The following is a 9,804-nucleotide window of genomic DNA, read 5'->3' on the forward strand; positions in this document are numbered from 1 at the left end:
TCTCTCTCTCTCTCTCTCTCTCTCTCTCTCTCTCCCTGCATTTCTATAATAAAGCTCTTAAACCATAAAGAGTCTCTGCTCCATCAAGGCCCACTGCGCACTCTGGTCAGTGTTGGGAACCTCTTCCCTCAGCCCTCTCTCCTATAACCCCGGGGCTACAGGGTGTGGCTCTGGGGCCCCCAGGTCGGGAACTGCCCCTTGTCCACCCTCACCTCCATCGAGTGGGTCAGAGGCTTGGATGCCCACCCGGGGCTGAGTGGAAAGCATCCGGCAGCCCTCCCACGCCTGACTGACCAGAGAATAGGGAACTCTGGTGACATTGGTCCTCTTTTCTCCCCTCCCTTCCCCTGCCCCCCCTTTTTTGGTTCCCACAGAGTACATTTGTATATTTAGCATAACTCTTGGGCAAAGAGTTTCCTTCAAATAGTCAACAAAACCTAACTGCCTCTGCTTAAAATAGATGTGTTTGTTCCTTGGCAAGTTGAACCACTATGATAAGAAAAAGAGAGTATGGGTTCATAGAAAGAACACCTTATTAAAGAGAACACCCCTGCAACAGACAGCCATGATGGCATCCCAAAGGGAAGAAGATTGACCCTTCACTTCCCAGAATATTAGAAGGGTTATAACATTATCATGGGCAGTGATGGATTCTTGAAGAGAGAAAGCACTTCTGATTCCAAAGAGCAAAGGGGGAAATTCTTACTCTTACAAGTTTTCAGAGTGGAAGGCAGTTCTGTTCCATGCTACATGACCTTGACTTCATGCTAGAAGTCAAGAAATCAGTGGTAAAGTCTAACTATACCTCAAGGCTGTCTTGGGTCTGAGCAGTAGGGAAGGCTGACCAGGCCTCATCCTATAACTGAGAACACTTAACTCTCTGAGAACTTAGGGGTCGCAGCACACCTGATTGTCAACTCCCTGGAGAGATTTACATGTCCTGACTACAAGGAGAAGTAAAGGCCGCTGAGAGGTGTGATCTAACACCAACTGGTCACATTTTGGCTCTTGCTCCTAGGCCTGTCAGATAGCTTACTGGGTAAAGGCACTTGCCACATAAGCCTCATGACCTGAGTTTTGGTCCTTGGAACCCACATACAGGGGGGAAGGAGAGAATTGACTCCACCCTTCTGTCCCCTAACCTCCATGTGAGTGCTGTGGTATGCATGCAAACACACACGCACGCACACATGCACGCGCGCACACACACACACACACACACACACACACACAAATAATTAATTTTTAAAAATCTTTTAATTCTTGCTATTCCCAGGGTGGACCCAGACTTACCAGTGTTAGCATCCCCTGGGAGCTTGTAAGAAATTCAAGTTCTCAAACCCCACCCTAGACTGACGGAACATGTGTGTTGACAGAGTCCCAGATGACTTATATAAACCTATTTTAGCATTCACTGTAATCCTAGCACCCAGGAGGTTGAAACAGGGAATCAGAAGTTCAAGGCCAGTCTTGAGTGCCATTTTTGCTGGGGGCCACATCACTGTCACACAGAGAAAATACAGGAAGGGAGGAAGGAAAGAAGGAAGAAAGGCCAACCACTGCTTAGCACTTGAGAAAGAAGCAGAGACCATCCTAAGATCCTTAAGACTCTCTTCCTTTCTCCACAGAAAGCACCAACAAAAAAAGCAGTTAGTACCTTACCCCGCTGACTTTCACTGTGCCTTGGGATGTGTTAGAAATACTGATAAAACTGTCAAGGACACACCTTCAATAGTAGCCATTTGTCTTTCTCCCTCTCTCCTATAAGCTCTGGATAGAATTTACATTTAAAATTTGCCCAGCTATTTCTGTTTAAAATAAAGGCTCTTTCTTTATCCTTTCATTGTTTCAATAAATATTGAATATCATATATGAGGTGCCATTCTAAATGTTGATAATACATAGGGCATAAAACATTCAAAACGAAAAACCAAAGCATCTTCGATTCTGGTGTAGCGAGACACAAATAAAATAGTTAGCATGATAGATGATAATAATTTGCATTCATTTTCTGTCAGTGTGATAAAATATGTAGAGAGGATCTATTTATCTTACGGAGTAGAAAGGAGACAGAAAGAGATAGACCCCTTTGGCTCTTTTCCACCCTCCTCCAAGGGTGGAGTGGATGAACAGCATACAGAATAAATGGGAGCTACTTTATTGTCAATTTGGGATTATAGCCATTAAATGGGTAAAACAACTTAAAACTGATTGTCACGTGGGGTTTAAGTTGGAACACAGTAACACAGGGGATGGTGGCTGAGAGTTGTTATAGACAGAAAGATTACACCTCAAACCCCTGGAAGACTCTCGGATGCCAATCAAGAGCTATTTTTTGCAGAGCAAGTCTACAGCCCTGACAGACGTCTGCAGCAGCTGATCTCCGAAGCGTCGGGAAGCTGCCACATCTGGAACCTGGAGCCTGCCTCAGAATTCTTGTCTGAATCTGAAACCTGGAGTCTTAGAGGCTGAGGCAGGGATGAGGAATCCCCTCTGCTAGCAGGGTGTTCTGATCGCTTGATTATCTTACTACATGCCACCAATCAGGGAAGAGCTGTCAAAAATTACTGGCAATTCCGGTTATTATGAAGGTCTATGAGACCCCTAGCAGCTATTTTTCCAGCCTGGTAGTACTTAGGTAAAAAACTCTGCCTTGGAGAACATTTTAGATCCAAACTATAGCAGCCACCAATGGAAAAATGAACAGAGAAGGGGACACAGGGAATACTGGAGAGGAGTTTCTATTTAAGGTCTTCAGAGACATACCTACTGAAAAATCTAGCATTAGAGAAAACCCTTGGAGTCAGGAGAGTTTGCCATGCAGAGACATAAGAGGGGACCATTAGAGGAGGAGGATACTATATGGCACACATATTTTAAAAGATATCTGCTGCTTATCAGAAATTCAAATAGAACTGTCAGCCCTATTGATGAACCACAGAAACAATAATGGTGAATGGCAGTGGATATGACTCATCAGGGTGGCAACAGTGGAGGAGACTCCTGGCCCCTGATTTCATTATAAAGTAAGAGAAAGAGAAGAGTCAAGGACAACTCCATGTTTTGTTTTGTTTTCCGTGTGTGTGTGTTTGGTGTGTGTGTGTGTGTGTGTTCCTTTGTATGCCAGTATTAGCCACACAACTCACTTTGCAAGAGATTTGAAAAGCAGAAGTGAAGCAACATCTCCACGGTGATTTATCTATTTATTCTGGGAAAGCCGGTGACTTGCCTGGAGCACCACGGTGGTGGCTAGCACACAATTATTGCTGGCCCCTGGCTCACCTTGGTGTGGGTGGCGCCTGGCACCACAGATCATTAGCCACCACTAGATCCCCACTAACAGCTGGTGTTAAAGCCAGAACAGGTGCAAGTGCAGCCTGTGACGTCACCTTCTTCTCTTCCCTCTCAGCCATTCACAGCAGCTGGAGAGACCGTGCTGGTCATGGCTCTCCTTAGCACCCTGGCTGGCCTTGGCAGCTTGAATACTAGGGCTTCTGTGCAAGGAAGAAAGTCAGTCTCAAAGGAGGCAAAAGGGAAGAGAGCAATGCTCCCACTGGAAGATTTTCAGATTTCAATGTGGCATTTAAATGCATGGTGCTGCTTTCGGTTGTTTTTCTTTTCCTAAATGAACTCTCCAGTGTTTCCGCACTTAGAGACAACTGATGGTAATGTTGTGATAGGTGCTCTTTAAGAGTTTTCTTTTGCATACAAGCAAAGCCCAACCAAAGTGGTTTTCCCCTGTGGCTGAGTGACTGGAGTAGTGAAATTTAGCAGCCACTAGTTTTTCTCGATAGAGACAGTCCCCACCCACAGATCCCCACCCTCTCTGAAAGGCAGTGGTTGGGTTAGCTGCAACCTTTGCATTAGAGATGTAACATGGGCGGGGTTAGGGAGTGAGGGTAAGGGAGAGCACACACTTAACAAGATAGGGCATAGAGTTTAATCCCCAGCATCATAAAAGAAAGCAACTCTATCCACACACACACACACACACACACACACACACACACACACACACACAAATATAATTTTTTTTAAGGAACCATGCTTTCAGGTACAAGCCAAAAATTCTCCCCAAAGAAACAAATGAGGCAGCCAACAAGCAGGTCTAGGTGCAGGTTCAGAATCAATATCGTTTCTCTGTGGCTTTGGGAACATGCAGGAGTACGCAGTTGAGATGAGTGTAACATGAGTCAGAGAACTTCCGGTCAGATGCCTTGTGGGAAAGTCATGTTTTCTCCAGCTAGACGCTTAGAGCTGTCATCTCCACTATACCATGGCATTTACCATAGCTGACAGATGCTTTCGCAGCAGCTGTTCTTCAGTGTGCTGCCCTCCCTGAGTGCTGCTTCATGGTCACCAGCCTTTAATTACTGTGGGGGCTGTGTGAAAGTGACCTTGAGACGCAGGGGTCAGCTTCTCACCATTAGATGTGGACTTTAAACCCCGAGAAGAGGTGGGGAACTGGGAAGTGAGCTGAGCAGATGAGGAACTCACAGCTCTTCTTCTTCATGACACAGCAGAATAATAAAATATGCAGTCAGTCGGGGATTGTCATCAGAGCAGCTTCCTCTGGCGGGAGCAGATGCAGAAACCCACAGCCACGCATTAGGCTGAGCTCAGGGAACCCCATGGAAGAAGAGGAGGAAGAATTATAGGAGCCACAGGGGTCCATGGACACCACAAAGAAACCTACAAAATTAACTAACCTGTGCTCATAGGGGCTCACAGAGACTGAACCAACAGCCAGAGAACCTGCATGGACTTTACCTAGGTCCTCTGCATATATGTTATAGTTGTTAGTTAACTTGATGTTCTTGTGGGGCTCCTAATAGTGGGAGTGGGAGCTGACTCTTTTGCCTGCTTTATGGACCCTTTTACTGGGTTGCCTTGTCCAGCCTTAATAGAAGCCTAGTCTTACTGCATCTTGTTATGCTGGCTTTAGTTAGTATCCCTGGGAGACCTGTGCTTTTCTGAAGGGAGATGGAGGAGGAGTGGATCTGAGGGAGAGGGAGTGGAGAAGGGAATGGGAGGAGTGGAGGAAGGGGAAACTGTGGTCAGGATGCACTGTATAAAAGAAAAAATTAAAAAAAATATGCTGTGTGTATATATATCATTTTTTCTTTTTTCATATGAATATATATATATATATATATATATATATATATATATATATGAATGATATGTTATGTACTGGGGAAATGGCAGAGACCTAAAGTCTTCTGGGCTCCTAATACATGATTTGATTGACATTTTTGCTCACAAGGTTGCAGTAATGGGAAATAGTAGTGGAGCTCACTTTTGTTCCCATGGCTGTCCTAGCCAAAGATAACAAAGATAAGATTAAAGCTCTTTTCATCTTCCCCCACCTCTTTTCTATATCTCTGACCTGGTTAAGTAGTCTAACCTCTGAGCACAGTATAGGTTCTCTCACATAGCAACCTATTTGAAACTCCTTTTTGTGTCTGCCCCACTTCCCAGATCTCTTCTTCAGGCATTATGACCAACTTATCCTTTTAACAGCCTGACTTTCTGTAAAACCAACTTTGATAGAGTTCATTTTAAACTGTGGTTCTGAAGCTGAGTGAATAGCAGAGTGGAAAAGAGTGCCTTCTGCACAGTCATGAGAACTTGCGTTCAAGTCCTCAGCATCTACAAACAAAGCTGGATGTGGCCATCTTTGTCTGTAATCCCAGTGCTGGGGGGAGGATTGCTGGGGCTTTAGTGAGAGATTCTTTCTCAAGAGAAGAAGACGGTGATAGAGCGGGACCCCAAACAGTCTCCTCTGGCACACTTGAGCAAATGTGTGCATATTCAACATGCAAATTAAAACACTTCTTCTTTTTTTTTTTTTTAAGATTTATTTATTATACACTGTAGCTGTTTTCAGACACACCAGAAGAGGACATCAGATCTCATTAGGGATGGTTGTGAGCCATCATGTAGTTGCTAGGATTTGAACTCAGGACCTTTGGAAGAGCAGTCAGTGCTCTTAACCGCTGAGCCATCTCTTCAGCCCAACATGCAAATTAAAAATCTAAGGAAATTAAAAATAAAATAAAGTACCAAAATTGTGGTCCTCACTGGGGGATATATCTTGCTGGAAGGATGCATGTATGTATGTGTGCATGTGTATGTATGTAAATGTGGTAGAATGCTTATCTAACATGCATATGCATAAAAACCCAAGTTCAAGCCAGGCATGGTGGCGCAAGCCTTTAATCCCAGCACTCGGGAGGTAGAGGCAGGCAGATTTCTGAGTTTGAGCCAGCCTGGTCTACAGAGTGAGTTCCAGGACAGCTAGGGCTATACAGAGAAACCCTGTCTTGAAAAACCAAAATAAATAAATAAATAAATAAATATAAATAAAAATAAAAATAAAACAAATAAAAAACCTGAGTTCGATCTCCAGTATTAAACAAGAGTGAGTTAGTTCTAAGCCAGCCTAGTCTACAGAGAGAGACCCTCCCCCTCAATCTCTGAAAATCAAGAACAAAGCCCTGAAACTGTTGCAGGCTTGCCAGTGCTGAACCCAGTGATCCCAATGAGATTAAATTTTGAAGGAAGTGTTGTTAGTGCTGCTTTTCTGATCAACTAACTAAACTTGCTAAGTATTCTTCAGTTGGTTACTATGAACAGGCTTCCCAGTATATTTTGGAAATAATCTCTTGAGAGCAAACATACTTGTAAAAGAATTTAGCGAATATTTATGGTCTACTACCTTTGCAAGACAGAGGCTAATTTCTGTTGCTCTCTAGCATAACTGGCACATAAGAAGTTTGTGGAATCAGAAAATTCACACCTTTAAATTTACCCCGATTAAATTGTGCAATGTATTTACCATATTTTCTCGAGTTATATAAGCAAAGTAGATGTGCGAGGTGTTTGGCGTCTTCACACTCGAGATAATGTTAATTTAGAGTCTGAATGTGTAATTCAGTGATACAGCATCAGCTTGTTTAGAAAGGACCAGGCCTCGGGCTCCATCTGCAGCACTGCCAGAAGCAGTTAGGGAAGAGCTTAGAGGGAAGATCTGTAGTGTGCCAACAGCACCTTTCCTCAGCGAGCTGCTCACTTCAAGTCTTCTTTCAAATGATCCCTCTGAATTTTGCCAGAAACTGCTTCAAATCAACATTTGTCACTTTGTCTGTGGTTTCACTTCTCCATTGCCTTTAGAAACCCATTCATGTCGACAGAAAAAGCAGAAGCAGACTAGGAATGAGGCACATTTGTTGTTCTGTCATGGAAAGCAGTGTACCATCTCTCTATATATCCTTTTCCTGGTAGCTCACATTCCAGAGGAAAGCACCTTGTTATTTTGTCTTGTTTGCTGAGTCATTCTCTTCCCCAGGGACTGCTTTTCACTTTCTGTTCTCAGATCCCCCACTACCACCACCACCACTGACAAAATCACACGTGAAAGTAAATTTATCAGTATATCATCAGGACCATTTTTTATTTTATCTTCCCTATTTTAGGTCCTAAATCTTCTTTTTCTTTTTTGTAAATAAATATTCATTTGCAGTCATCACATTCTTTGGGGATTGTATTCCTTTTTATACACCCTCATTAAGAGATCATACTATATTTATTTTTTTCCTAATTTTCTGAACTTGATGATGATGATGATGATGGCGATGTTGTTTTTTGGAACAGGATATCTCTGTGCATCTCTGGCTGTCCTAGAAGTAGCTCTGACAGTCAGGCTGGTCTCAAACTCAGAGATCTGCCTTCTTTCCTTTGCCTCTCAAATACTGGCATTAAAGGTACGGAAAACCACAACCAGCTCTATTGTTATTTTTAAGTGTGTATCTCTCTCTCTCTCTCTCTCTCTCTCTCTCTCTCTCTCTCTCTGTGTGTGTGTGTGTGTGAGTGTGTGTCTGTGTGTGTGTGTGTGTGCGTGCTTGTGGTGTGCTGAGGTCAAGGCAGAAAGAGGAACTCAAGACAGGAATTTAAAGATAGAAACCATGGCTTAATGCTGTTTGCTGTCTCATTCACAGGCTCATGCTTAGCTATGTACAGCCCAAGACCACTAGCCTAGGGATGGTGCCACCTACCGTGGGCTGGATCCTCCCATATCAATTAGCAATCAAAATAATGCTCCATAGACATACCAACACTTGACTTCTCTCAATGACAAGCTGTGATCTGGAAGTATAGAATTAATTAAACCCTTTCCTTTCCAAGTTGCTTTTAGTTGTGGTGTTTATCACTGTAACAGATAACAAAGTAGCACAATTAGTAATCAAAAATATGAATTAAAACAGTGCTCCTTGAGGAATTATAGGCAATTAGTAGTTGGTGGGAGAAGGGAGTCATATTCCTCAGTGATATAGGCACTGGTAAATTGCCTTTGCTCAAGGAGTTAACCCCTAACCATGCTCATGCAAGCAACATTAATTAAATGCTGTCGGTCTCAGTAAAAACAAGATAAGAGGTGCTGAAGAGATGGTTTAGTGGTTAAAAACACTTCCTGTTCTTCCAGCAAAAATTCAGTTCCCAGTACCAATGCCAATCACTTAGAATTCCCTTTAACTCCAGCTCCAGGGAATCTAGTGCTCTACTCTGTTCTAGAGCATTCATACATACATGCACTCTGGTTGTTGGTCTGAGAGTAGATGTCATAGTCACTTTTCCATTAGTGTGATAAGACATCATGACCAAGGCAACTTATAGAAGAAAGGGTTTTTGTGGCTTACTGCTTCAGAGGGTTAGAGTACATGACTGTCATGGTACGGAGCATGGCAGGAGGCAGGCAAGAATGGTGCTGGAGTAGTAGTTGAGAGCTCATATCTTGAAACATTGCCACGAGGCAGAGGTTGAAACACTGGAAATGGCTCTAGTCTTTTGGAACCTCAAAACCTACCCCTAGTGATATACCTCCTCCAACAAGCCACACCTTCAAATTCTTCACAAATAGTTCCACTAACTGAGGACTACATATTCAAACACATGAGCCTATGTGAGGCTATTCTCATTCAAACCACCCCACGGTACACTAGAGGAGGGCCATCTTGGATTATGCATACAGATTGACAACACTGATGCTTAGATTGATTGGACCTTAGTGGACCAGTGGGAGTAGCAAGTTAGAAGCTTCTTAATATAGGTCAAAGGCAGAATGTAATGTGACAGGATGACAATGCATTTTAAAGTCAGTAGTGGTTTTTTTCAAATTAAAAAAAAATTATATTTAATTTATTTGTGTGTGAGGTAGGAGCCCTTGCAGGAGTCACTTTTCTCCTTCCACCAGGAATTGAAGTAGCAAGTGCCTTTACCTTCTGAGCCATCTCACCAGCCTTCTAGCCTAGGCTGTTCTCAAACTGTTCATGTAGCCAAGGAAGACCTTCAAGTTTTAGTCCTCCTGGTCTCTACCTCTTATGTGCTGAATGTGCCACGCTGATAAGTCTCAAATGCATGACTTCATTTTTTTTTAACATATACACATTATCTTAATCAATATTCTATTGCTATGAAGAGACATCATGACCACAGCAACTCTTATAAAGAAAAGCACTTTATTAGGACTGGCTTAGAGCTTCAGCATGCCAGGAAACATGATGCAGGAGAAGGAGCTGGGAGTTCTGTGTCTGAATCTGCAGGCAGCAAGGGGAGAGACACACTGGGCTTGGCTTGAGCTTCTGAAACTTCAAAGTCCACCCCCAGTGACACACTTCCTCTAACAAGGTCACACCTAATCCTCAAGTAGTGCCACTCCCTGGTGACTAAGCTTTCAAATACATGAGCTTTTGGGGGGCATTTTTATTCAAACCACTACACATATAACACCTGCTTAAGTCTACT

Source organism: Mus pahari, chromosome X, assembly GCF_900095145.1.
Source record: "Mus pahari chromosome X, PAHARI_EIJ_v1.1, whole genome shotgun sequence".
Taxonomy (NCBI): Eukaryota; Metazoa; Chordata; class Mammalia; order Rodentia; family Muridae; genus Mus; species Mus pahari.